At 55.1% G+C, this 12,725-nt stretch overlaps 1 protein-coding gene across 2 annotated transcripts in view; it reads left to right on the forward strand.

Annotated features, from left to right (window-relative positions):
* OSBPL5 (oxysterol binding protein like 5) overlaps window positions 1–12,725 on the forward strand; it is a 153,243-nt gene that overhangs the window by 94,678 nt on the left and 45,840 nt on the right. The window lies entirely within an intron of this gene.

Genomic DNA, 12,725 nt, shown 5'->3' on the forward strand with positions numbered 1-12,725 from the left:
TTGCTGGGACATGGCCTGCATTGGACTGCACTCCACTCTCACCCTGGTGAGACAAGTCTTTCCTGCTGGCCTTCTGGGGTGTCTTGGGCTGGAAAATTGTCTCACTCCGTCCTTCTGTTGGTTCTACAAAATCCATTCTTAGGTGTTATTTTAACATTGTTTGGAGGAGAATTTGGAAGAACTCAAGCAAATCCCTGCCTTTGCTCTGCCATCTTGGCTCTGCCCCCTCCAGCATTAATAAGAGCTAACATTTACGTGGCCCCTACCACATACCAGGCACTGTGCTAAGTGCTTTACAGTTATTATCTCATTTGACCTTCACAGTAAATCTGTGAAGGAGGTGCTATTATTATCCCAATTTTACAGACAAGGAAACTGAGGTAAATAGGAGCTAAGGGACTCGCCCGGGGTCACGCAGCTAATAAGTGTCTAAGACTGGATTTGAACTCAGGTCTTCCTGGCTCTAAGCCCTACATTCTGACCATTGTGCCACCCAATGCCCCCTAAAGGCCATTTTCTCTTTTCGTCATCTTAACCAAGCTGATGGTATGAAGTGGCACCTGAGAGAGGCTGTAATTTGCATTTCTCCCACTATTAATGATGCGGAGCCTTTCTGGTGTGGCTGTTGAGAGGGTGGATTTCTTCCTCTGAAATCCGCCTGTCCATGTCTTTTGACCACTTCTTAGCCTGGGGACTGGATGTCTTTTGTTTTCCCCTCAGTGTCTCAATGTGCTGCATTCCCACCCACCTACCACCTCCCCCCAGGGAGCCAGACTCTGTAACAAAGAACTGTTAAGCAAAACACAATGACTGGTCCACACCCCTGGGCATGGGGAGCTGCCTCTTGGCTTGTCTTCTCTGAAGCCCCCTTTGGTCTAACGAAATGGAGGTTACAGGAAGCCTTTTTGTCTCTGAAGCATCTAGAAGACACTCCCAGCCCCCCCACCTACTTACCAGTTCCTCCTCCCCTTTGGGGCAGATGCTTCCCAAGCCTTCAGGGACTACCAGCCAGAAGATGTGAACACTGGGCCAGCGCCAGCCCCACCCGCACTCCCTCCTCCCACACCACCCAGACCACCAGCCTGCCTTTCCCCTTCCAGGAGCACATAGACCCCTTCTTCCACAGTTCTGGAACAGGACAGGCCTCCAGGCTCCTCCTATCTTCCCACCCCCAACCTGTGCCTCCACGATGGCCTGGGCCGTTTTGGGGGAAGCTCTGGCTTCTTGTCGTGCCAAAGGAGCCCCCTCACCCCACCCCCACCACAGTCTTCATCCTCCCCTCCAGAGACATCGGAGAGGTCTCCTCTGCCTTCAGGGCTTTGAGGGCACCTGTTCTACCCTTAGCTCTGCTGTGCCTTTGTATTTTCCTCCCAGGGCATCATTCCCAGACCCTTCACTGTCCTGCTTGCCCACCAGGATGGGCCCCAGCTGGTCAGCCCTAGACTGGGCCAAAGTCTACCGACTTGTCTACTTTGCCTCTTCTCTGCTGTGTGGCCTGGGCAAGCTTCTCAGGGCTCTGGTAGCCTCCGCTGACCTGGAAGGGGTGTTTGTGTCCAGCCAGGCCCCTGTCTCACACCCACGGGTTCTAGCCTTGGCCCAGCAAGAGTCAGACGTGGGTCTAGGACAGGGAATCCACGTCCTGCTGACTCCTTCCCGGCGCAATGGGATGGCCAGGGCCGATACTGATAATAGCTAGTGTTTGGTAGGGTTTTATGGCCTGCAAAGCGTTTTGCGAATGTGCTATGTGAGCCTCACTACACCCCTGGCAGGGAGATGCTATCATTATTCCCATTTTACAGATGAGACAACTGATGCAGAGGGTAAGTGACTTGTCCAGGGTCACCAAGGTAGTCAACGTCTGAGGTCCAATCTGAACTCAGGTCTTCCTGACTCCAAATCCAGGGCTAACACCCAAAGGCCAAGAATTCGTGGCCTACTCCCTGGACTGGTTACGTGACAAGAAATCAGCCTGATTCAGGGAGAGACAGAAAAAAATGGCTCTGGATGCAGGGTGCTGGGTCTCAAGACCATCTCTCCTCACTTCCCTGGGCCAAGGCTGGCCTCTGGCCTCTGAGGGCCCTTCTGGCTTCGGACAGAGGATTCCAGGGTCCATGCTGATGTCTTGTTATAGAATAGAAGAGTTAGAAGTAATCTCAGCAACCTTGTAGTCCAAGCTGTCCCCAGAAAGGATCCCTGCTGTGTGCCACCCTACCCCCTTACCCAGGCCCTCTGCAGAGTGGGTGCCACCCCCTCCCAGGGCATCCATTCCACTGGGGCTGCCCAGGCCCTGCCATGGCCCCATTATCAAGGTCCAGACTCTCTCCTGAACTCAGAACAGCACTGACCAGCAAAGATCAGTGTCTGAATGAATGATTGATGGGGCATGTCCTTGGAGTGCAGGACCCTATCCAGGCAGGACGCTTCATCCTTGAGGACTGGCCCGCCCAGGTGGGGATCCCTAGGGCCATCCCTAACTCGAATCCTAAGAACACCTCCTCCCCAGCCTCCCAGACTGGGGAGCCACAGCAGCCTTAGGAAGTCCTTTTTTCGGGGCCCAGCCTCCTTCCTTCTCCTTCCAGGCCTCTGCTCCAGGGTCTCAAGGCAGGCCCATCTGCACAGATGCATCTCTCCCCCTGCACCTGGTTGGAGGGGTGTGGCTGTGACATCACCCCACCCACAGTCTTGTTGCTAAACAGTGCCCTGCAGCCACCTGGCAGACCCCAGCCCAGAATATGCTGATATATAGGCTCCAGGGTCAGCGCTGGCCTTTGGCCACCACGCCCCCAGCTCGGTCTGAGTGACCTTCTTGACAATCTCCTCATTATTTCATGTTCTAGGCAAGCTGGCAGATGTGGGCACCCATACTCATTCCAGGGAAAGGTATTTTGGGGCCTGATAGCATTCCCAATGCCAAGGGAATTGTGCAAGCATTTGAATGCTGCGGGGTGTGGCTGGCTGGGGATCTCCAGGCCTCTGTGCTTTTCATTCAAGCCTCCTGGTGTCTCAACAAGCCAGTGCCCTTCGGAGTCCAGAAGCAGATCCCTGAGCAGGAGGGTGGGGCTGGCCCCTGGAGAGAGGACCAGGTAGGGCGGTGGCTGCTCAAAGAATCCAGGGCCAGACTTGAGGCCAGGGGCTCCCTCGGACTTGGAGTCCCACACCCCGGGTTCTGGGGACCGATCTGCTGCCCAATACGCCTGAGGTATCTGTAAAGGTGGGGGACAGATGACATGTTCTCTCCAGACCTTGGTTCTCTCTCTGCTGGCAGAAGGGCCAGCTGAGGCCTGGATTTGGGACAGGAGTGAGCTCAGTTGGTTTCTAGAACAAGTGGGGAGACTCAGAGACCCCAGAATCTCAAGGTCATTGTCTGTGCCCCCAGAGCCAGACTCCTCCAGGCAGATGGTGGCCTTTGCTGCTGGCCCATAGTGAGGGGATGCCCTCCAGGACCATCTGCAGGCAGCTGGCTAAGCCAGGGCTGAGGTCATGACACCAGACGGCCTGAAGCATGGGCACTGCCACCCCTTGGGGGTGAAGGGAAGTTGGGAGATAGTGCTAGAGAAGGTAGAAGGCCATTGAGCAGGAGCTCCAGAGTGCCAGGCTGGGCCAGAGAGGCCTGGACCAGGTGTACTCTGTCTCTGCCACCCCTCACTCTGTGGCAGGGCCCTCAGCAGGGCTCGTTGCATGGGGCCACAAGACCTTCCTGGAAGGGGGACCATTCAGGTCAGGGAGGGCCCCAAGGTGGGCCTTGGTTCTTCTGGTGGCTTATTCCTCCTCCAGTGGCCCAGGGGCCAGGGGAAAGTGAGCTCTAACAGATCCTGACCAGTTGGAAAGGCTTTAAGTACCAGACACGGCAGAGGTCTGTCTGCAGGACCAGGGAAGACCATGTTGGAAGCCGGTCGGGCCAGATTTAGGCTAGATGCTGGGCAAAACTTCCCATCCATGAGCCCCATGCCATCATGGAAAGGGGCTGCCTCCAGAGGTAGGGTTCCTCCTCAGTGGAGGGCTGCAGAAGGAGCCGGGGTGTCGGGCTGGTAGCGATGCTACCTCTAGTTCACAGGTACTATGACCATTCCAGCTAGCAGGGTATGGTTCTCCCAGCACTCTGAAAATTAGGGTTGTTTTCCCACCTTTGGGTCCCCCCCTGGGTGTCAGGCACTTGGCAGAGAGTAGCTTCCCTCTGATGTGGAGGAAGGGGGCTTTCTGAAAGTGGCTGGTGAGCTAGGATGAAACCCACAGGGACCTGGAGGAATGCGAAGGGGGAGGCAGGCCTTCCAGTGTGGCCCCTGTGCTGGGTGGGCTGGTGGGGGAGGAGGGCTGGGCTTGGAACCAAACCCGGAGCTGGGCTAGCTTTTCCCCACATCCAAGTTTCCAGAGGATCTTATTTCTAAACAGTAAAAAAGAAAAGGAGAGAGAGAGAGAGAGAGAGAGAGAGAGAGAGAGAGAGAGAGAGAGAGACAGAGAGACAGAGACAGAGACAGAGACAGAGAGAGAGAGAGAGAGAGAGAGACAGAGAGAGACAGAGAGAGACAGAGAGAGACAGAGAGAGACAGAGAGAGAGAGAGAGAGAGAGAGAGAGAGAGAGAGGGAGAGGAGAGAGGAGAGAGAGAGAGAGAGAGAGAGAGAGAGAGAGAGAGAGAGAGAGAGAGAGAGAGAGACAGACAGAGACAGAGACAGAGAGAGAGAGAGAGAGAGACAGAGAATGAGAGAGAGAGAAACAGAGAGATAGAGAGAGACAGAGAATGAGACAGAGAGAGAGAAACAGAGAGAGAGACAGAGACAGAGACAGAGACAGAGAGAGACAGAGAGAGAGAGAGAGAGAGAGAGAGAGAGGGAGGGAGAGAGAGAGAGAGAGAGAGAGAGAGAGAGAGAGAGAGACAGAGACAGAGACAGAGACAGAGACAGAGAGAGACAGAGAGAGAGAGAGAGAGAGAGAGAGAGAGAGAGAGAGAGAGAGAGAGAGAGGAGAGGGAGAGAGAGAGAGAGAGAGAGAGAGAGAGAGAGAGAGACAGAGAGAGAGAGAGAAGAGAGAGAGAGAGAGACAGAGAGAGAGAGAGACAGAGAGAGAGAGAGAGAGGGAGGGAGGGAGGAAAGAGAGAGAGAGAGAGAGACAGAGAGAGACAGAGAGACAGAGAGAGACAGAGAGAGAGAGAGAGAGAGAGAGAGAGAGGGGGGGGGAGGGAGAGAGAACCTCAGACCCGCCCAGAGGCCCCAGTCACCCTGGGAGCCACAGCCAAAGTGAGTGAGCCCAGGGTGCAGCAGAGACCCCCGAGGGGGAAGGAAGGGGGTTGTTCTTGGAGCCTTCCCAGGAGTGGGCTGGCCCGCCCTGAACCATCAGCACACCCCACCCAGTGACAAGCAGCATGGGATTGCCAGCTGGCCTGCTGGGGTCAGGCCCAAGCTGGGTACGGGGCACGATGCTCTCACTGGGGTCTCTGGGCTGGGCTTCAGGGAAGGCAGCCCAGCAGAGTGGCCTGAGCCCTAGACTGGAATCCAAAGCCCTGAAGGTCAGACTCTCTCTGGGTCTCATCTCCCTTCCTGAGAAAGGAGGGGTCGGCAGTCAGTGATCTCTGGGGGCCCAACCTCGAGCTCCTGCAGTCATTACAGCACAGAGCCTGGTCCCGCCCTGGTCAGAGGACATCTGTGGTCCCTTGGGCGGTTACAGGAAAACATAAACAGAGGCTCCGCTGTTGCCAAGGTGTGTTTTGGGAGGAAGAAGCTTCCCGGGCTGGGGGAGCAGCTCATACCTTCCACTCATTCCAGCTCATACACAGACTTCCATGTCGTCCTGTCCGGTCTCTGCTGGCAGGGCAGCTGTATCTACATGGACAGGCTCCCTCCTCCCTTCCCAGGAAAATCCCATGTCTAACTGGTCCTCAGGAAAGCAGCACGGAAGGAGGCCTTCAGACCAGAAACCTCAGATAGTCGGTCAACCATCCTGCCTTTCTCGATCTCATCCCTGGTGCAGAGCCCTGGGCTCAGCTCCAAAAGAAGACACAGTCCCTGCCCTCAGGAAGCTTACAGTCCCAAGGGGTATTTCCCTAGTAGAACAGGGCGGGGGGTCTGATAATTAAGCACAGGCCCATGTCCAATCACTTCTCCCTTTCCTCATTAGGGACGTCCACTCTTCTTCCCCCATTATGTTTAGGCTGCCCTGGCCATCACCAGGAGCTCCCTGTCTGCAGGACCAGGAGGACCTGATGCTCCCCCCGGCAGCCCTTTATGTCCCACTGATGACCTGGCATCGTCTGCTGCTTGGCAGGAAATGGACACATTAGGCCACAGGGAGCAGACCTAGGACAGACAGAGGTGGCAGAGGGGCAGGTTTCTTGTTGGCACACAGAGAAGCTTCCTGGGGTGGAGGGATGGCCCCTGGCACTGGGGGTCCCCCCCTGAGGCTGGGGTGTTCTGCAGGAGCTTCCTGTCAAGGGGCCTCCCCTGAGAGAAGGCACCAGGGCCTAGCACAGTTCCCAGAATACAGCTGGTGCTTGAGTGGTGGTGGGTGCCCTCATTAGGTGGCACAGCCATGCCCTCATCAGATAGAAATCCTCATGGCATCATGGAGGAGGGTCAGGTCATCCGTGTCCAGAGTGGGAGCAACCAGGGGTCTGAGCCTGGCCGGGGGCAGGGTGGGCGTCCGGTGGACTTCTGGAGCCACCAGAGGTCTGAGCCTGGGCAGGCATGTCGGGTCCTCCCGAGATCTCAGCTGTCTTTGTTCCTCGAGGTTCCTCGAGGCTCCACGGAGGAGTCAGTAGTCTCAGCACCTTCTCATTTGTTCTGCTGCTTGGGAGTGGCATCTCTGGTCATTACCATGGCAGGGGAGAGAGATGGAGGGGGGAGACAGGGAGGAAGAGACAGAAATATAAACAGAGATAGAAGAGACAGAGGGAGGGAGAGGAGCAGGTGAAGAGATGGGAGTTAGCGTGGAGGAGAAGCTGTTTCTCCTCCCATGGCTAGGAACACCTTCCCAGTGGGAAGGGAGGGGGTTGCTTGGCCCAGGACCTTTTGGGGGGATGGGGAGTGTCCCAGGACCTTCCTTCTTGGTTAGTAGCTTCATTAACTGTGCCAGGTGCCATCACATTGGAAGCCAGCCCCAGCAGCTGCTTCCTGGACACATCCTGTGGGCAGTCAGCCCATCCCCCTGGCCAGGCCTCTGCCCATCTCCCCACAGAGCCAGGTGGGAGCAGCAGACTCTGCTGGCAGGCTCAGAGTCCCCTCCGGACAAACTTCTCCATGCCAGGAATCAAAGTATGCCAAAGCTGGATTGGAGGAGCAGCACCGGCAACAGGAGAGCCGGTGTCCTCTCTGGCTTCTCAGCCTCCCCCTCCAATCCTCTTATGCCTGTCCCATGATTTGGGACCGGGGCCAGTGGGAAATCTGGCTGGCACCTCAGCCCACAGCCCTCCTCCCCTGGAGAGACAAGGCCCAGCAAGGCTTGTGAAAATCATGACAGGGCTGAGAAGGGCAGAACAGTGACGAGCTGGCCCAGTCCAGGAGCCTGGGTGGAGGCAGGGGCACTCTGGACAAGAAATGCTTATCAAACACCTGCTGCGTGCCAGGCTGACCCCATTCCGTGAGCATAACAGATGGACCCTGGGAAGGACAGGAGGTCTGGGAGCTTATGTGTTCTGGGCCTTCTTCCCAAGGAGGACCACCCGAGGCAGCCACGGTGACACTCAGCCTCCTCTGCAGCACGATCAGAAGGCCTGGATTCCAATCTTGGCTCTACCACTGACCCACTCATGGTGAGATTGGGTCTTTTGCCTCTCTGGGCCTCAGTTTCCCTATTTGAGAGGGATAGACTAGATAGTTTCCAAGTATCTCTGGCCCTTACAAACATACGGCTCTAAGGACCTCTCTAGTGACTCCTCATCATTGCTGACACCTTCCTTGTTTTTCCTAGAGCAGCCACCCGGCATGGCCATCATATTAAGGACATGGGGCAGGAGCTGCTCGTTCCAGATTAGGGACCAGATTTCTTGGCTGGTGTCCCACCTTCCAGTTCACAGACCCATCTGCTGGTAGGGCAGGGCTGGTGTTGGACTTTTTGTTTCCCATATTTTCCCCTTTGTGGCAATGATAGGCTTCAGGCATAAAAATGGTTAATAACATGTCAGCACCCCATGTGTCTTCTCACAAAATCGGGCTCGCAGACACAGCCTAGCTTCATAATGTGCCCTGGGGCTGGGGGCAAGGGAAGGTGTTATTATTGTCCCCATTACAGATGAAAGGAAGGCTCCAGTCCAGGAGGAAAGTACTGTATGAAAGTAACTCAGGACCTTCTTAGGCTCTGGGAAAATGCCAGCCTTGTTCCCTTGCAGCGAGCGCTTGGATTCTGAGCTCAGGCATCCTGGGAAATGGAGTCCTTTCCTCCTGACAGTGGTGCTGAGGAAAGAGCTCTAGATTTAGACACCAGGGATCCTGGGTTCTAATTCAGTCTCTGCCACATACTAGTATGACCGTGGACAAGTCCTTTCCTCTCTTCATCTGAGAGCCTCCAGCAGCAGCTTTTGCCCACCTACCCACCTACCAAGGAACCTCCAAGTTTCTGCTCCCTGTGACACCCAAAGGAAGAGACAGAATTTTGCAAGCTGAGAATGCTAGCCCAGCTAGCTAGCTGGGATCCTGGTCTGACCTGGGATGGCCATATCTCCTTTGTGATAGAGCATCTGTCCCATAGGTCTTGGCCTCCCCCTCCTTGTCCGCTCTGATTATTCCTGGGAGAGGCATTTGCTGCTTGGGATTGGTCCCCTCAGCAAGCAAACAAGGGGACTGATGCGTCAGGTGGTGGGTGGACCAGATGCCACCGAGGATGGAAAAGCCTTGGGGCGGCATGCATGAAGACGTGGGACCTGGGACACCTGGCTCTAATTCCAGCCCTGCTTCTCACTGTGTGCACAACTCCCTACTAAGCTTGTTCCGCTTGGCCCCAGAGCAGCGGAAGGATTTTGGAAAGGCTTATTTTGGCTCCATGTAAGAACTTCTTAACAACAAGGACTCTCCACAAAGCAGTATGGGGCCATCTCAGACATGGCGAGCTCCCCATCACCAGAAGGCTTCAGCCAAGGCTGGGTGTCCCCCTCTTGGCCAAGATTCCATAGGGAGGTGTGCTCTTCCTTCCACATGGTGTGTGGTTGCATTCTCGGGCTGGGTCCGAGGTGGCACTGGGGGGATGGAGTCTGATGGGATGTCCAGAGCCAAGGGCTGATGGGCAGGGTTTTCCTCTTCCTTTCCTCCCCTCCCCCCCCACCCCCAGGCAGCACATCCATTTTTTTGTGTTCTCTCATTTGCTGAACACTTCCAGGTTGTGGGAGGTGTCTCGGGACCACCGCCAGAGAAAGATACTGGATTCTGTTCATGAAATCTTGGTGTCTTGAGCCAACCCACTTCATTCTTCTCATCAGTGTTTCTCACTCTGTGGTGGGCTTTTATGAACCCCCTACTACTCACAAGTACCTTTCCACCTTTCATTATCCTCAGCAACTGTCCTTGTCCCAGCCTTAGAAATGGGAGCAAGGTGCCCAGGTAGATACATGTGCTTGCCCCAGGGCATGTGCCAGGGCTGAGCCATTGCCTCTGCTGGCCCAGTCACCAAGCGAAGGAGAAACCAGTGCCTTCCCAAGAAGGGCCAGGGACTGGGGTCATTGCCAGTCATCCAGGCAGGCTGGCGGTCAACAAACGTTTACTAAACACCTGCTTTGGGTCCGGCTAAGTGCTGAGAGGTACCAGCTGGGTAATTCTGGCCAGCTCATTTAACAGCTCAAGACCTCAGTTCCCACACCTGTAAAACCGGGACAATAATGGCATTTATGGAGGCATCGTAGGATCAAATGAGGTAAATCCCTGTCGTAAGCAGCGGTCCTCTGCCTCATCACTCCCAAACCTCCGCTGAAGGAGGGAGCCTGGCTCTGCACCTCCGCCTTCTCCCCCGCCTGTGCTGCTCTGGGCACCCCACCCTCACCCCACTCTGCAGTCTCTTCCTCCATTTGATCGGAAGCTCTTGGAGGGCAGGGGCTGTCTTTTTTTTCTATGTGTATCCCCAGCACTTAGCATAGTGCTGGGCACACAGTGGGGACTTAATAAGTGCTTATTGACTATAGCAAAGCACTTTGCAGATGAGGTCGGTATAAAATGGCGGCTGGGATTAGCAGGCTCAAGCTGGGGCCGGCAGTGAGGTCAGCTGGGCCAGGACGAGCTAATCTTCACCATTAGACTGTGATTTCCTCAAGGGCAGGGACTGGCTTTTGCCTCTTTTTGTACCCCCATCACTTAGCACAATGTCTGGCACATAGTAGGTGCCTAATGTTTATTGTTTGGGGCCAGGAAATTAAGGGAGCTCTCTGTCTATTAGATGGAGTGGAGGGGAGAGGAGAAGGAAGGCAGTGAGGCAGCTGCTGCATCAGTGTAGGGGAGAGGTGACCCTGTAAATGGAGGGAGAGGAGAGGTGTGGGGGTAGAGCCAACAGGTCACAAGTGGGGAGGGGAGAATCAAAGATGAGGAGATGTCCCTGCTGTGGGGAGGCCCTGCGGGGGAGATCTGCCCCCAGTAGATCATGGCAGGCTTTTAATTCAGTCTCCTCTTCCTCCCCTGCAGGCACCCTGGGTCAGGCAAACCCCAGCACTCCCACCTCCAAACCTTTTCTCACCCTCTAGCCAGTGCCTGGTGTCTCCCCTCCCCCTCTTAGCTTGTGGACTGACCCCCTGAGCAGAGCTCAAACACCACCTCCTGCACCCCGCACCCCTCACACAGACATTTTTCTAGGGACACTATGATTATCTGTATTGATTGATTGGTATCTGTTCCCCCCACTAGGCTGGGAGCTCCCAGAGGGACGGTGTTGTGGCTTTGTGTCTCCTCCAAGGCCCCACATGTAGAAAGCAAAGAATGAATGAGGAAGAAACTTCCCAGAAGTTATGAAAAGGCAGATTTCAGCTCATTAGAGGGCAGAGCATGGGAATGATTAAAGTCCTGGCCTTTGGGTTCTTTAATTCTTTTTAAATGAATGGCTTGGATAAAAGCATCCGGCTCACGCTGAACAAACTTGAAAACAACAGACAGAGTGGGGGGGGGGGGAGCTAACCCAGGAAACATGGACTCGGGATTCTGAGACACCTTGCCAGGCTCCCCTGCTGGGCTGAGTTGGAAGAAATGCAAAGCCTGATCCAGGTTCAAAAAATCCGCTTTTCAGACAGATGATGTTTATGAACTGTGTGACCCTAGGCAAGTCACTTAACCCCCATTGCCTCACCCCCCCAAAAAAATCCACTTTTCAAATGCAAGATGGGGAAAGTAGTGGTTTGTCTCTAAACTTGGTGGGGAGTGGGCTGCAGGGCCTGTATGAATCAGCAATGGAATAAGAGGTCGCTAGGGGGTGCCATAGGGCAGCGGGCCTGGAGTAGGTGGACCCAAATTCAAATCTAACCACAGATACTCCCTGTGCAATGAGTCACTTAACCCCTGTCTACCTACTATGCATTAGTAGCCCTAAGACTCAAATGGTATCCCTGTTCTGGGCATCTCACTTGGGTCTGGAGACTCAATGAGGTGGCTCCCGGCCCCCAGCCCCCAACTGCTAAGAGGCTGATCAGGGATCTCATGGCTGGCTCTGGTATTGACCAGATAGCTCCCTAGGGCCCTGGGGTGGACCCCCGCATGCCCAGCCGCCAGCTCTGAGTGCCACAAGGGCACAGAGACAGGTGCTGGGAAGAAAGCACCAGAATATTCTAGATCCTGCTGAGGGGAGGGAAGAAAGGAGGGAATCTGGCTGGCCCAGGGAGCTTTTTCAGGAAACAGCTGGACCGTATCTGCCCATCCCCAGGGAGAAAGGAAAGTGATGTCTCGGCCAGGAAACTCAGATTCCAGGAAAACTCTCTCTTTGGCCCTGTCCCTAATAGTTATCCTCCTCCTCCTCCTCCTCCTCTTCCTCTTCCTCCTCTTCCTCCTCTTTCTCCCCCTCCTCCCCCTCCTCTTACTCTTCTTCCTCACCTTCATACTTTCTCTGCTCCTGGCATCAGGTCCACAGCAGTTTAAGTCCCTGAGTCCTGGGTCCTCAGTATGGCCTCCAGGGGAGAGCCCCAGCATGCCCATGACTGTGACATTTAGGCAGGAGCATGAGGAATGAGTGAGTGATGGGAGGGAAGCAAGGGGCAAATGTCAGGAGGCGGCACAAACAGGGCTAACAGCTTATTAAATTTAATGTAGGGTTTTTAACAGGGTAATTTTACCAACCATCCTTTTTGCTTCTCTCTCTGTCTCTCTATACACACACCTATGTGTAAGATATATATGGTGGCAGGGGCCTCTGCTTCTTCATCTGCAGAGTGTCATGAGAATACTGACAGCACTCAGGACCTCACAGAGCTGCTGTGAGGGGAGCACCATAGAAGTATGAGGGGTCTTAGGGCTGATTGTGCTGGGGCGCAGAGAGGGTGGGGAGGCGACCCAAAGGTCTGCAGGCTGTTGGCCCATCTCACCCACGAGGCCAGAAGAAAAGGTGAGGGATGACAGGCCGAAGGCCCCTGGGCCCGGGTGTGAGCAGGCGTCAAGGAGGAGGCCTCTGACCGACAGGGAGAGGAATGGGCAGCCCTAGTGCTTGGGGGGCTCCCCTCCATGTTGGGTGGGCCCGTAGATGGGGGGGGTGATCTGCAGCAAATCTCTGCTTTGGACAAAGTCCATCTTGGACAGCTTCTCGCCCCTCAATCCTGCCTCATCTCCCCTTCAGGGCCATCCTG

The sequence above is a fragment of the Phascolarctos cinereus genome, unplaced genomic scaffold (genome assembly GCF_003287225.1).
Source record: "Phascolarctos cinereus isolate Bilbo 61053 unplaced genomic scaffold, phaCin_HiC Scaffold_9;HRSCAF=440, whole genome shotgun sequence".
In the NCBI taxonomy this organism is placed as follows: Eukaryota; Metazoa; Chordata; class Mammalia; order Diprotodontia; family Phascolarctidae; genus Phascolarctos; species Phascolarctos cinereus.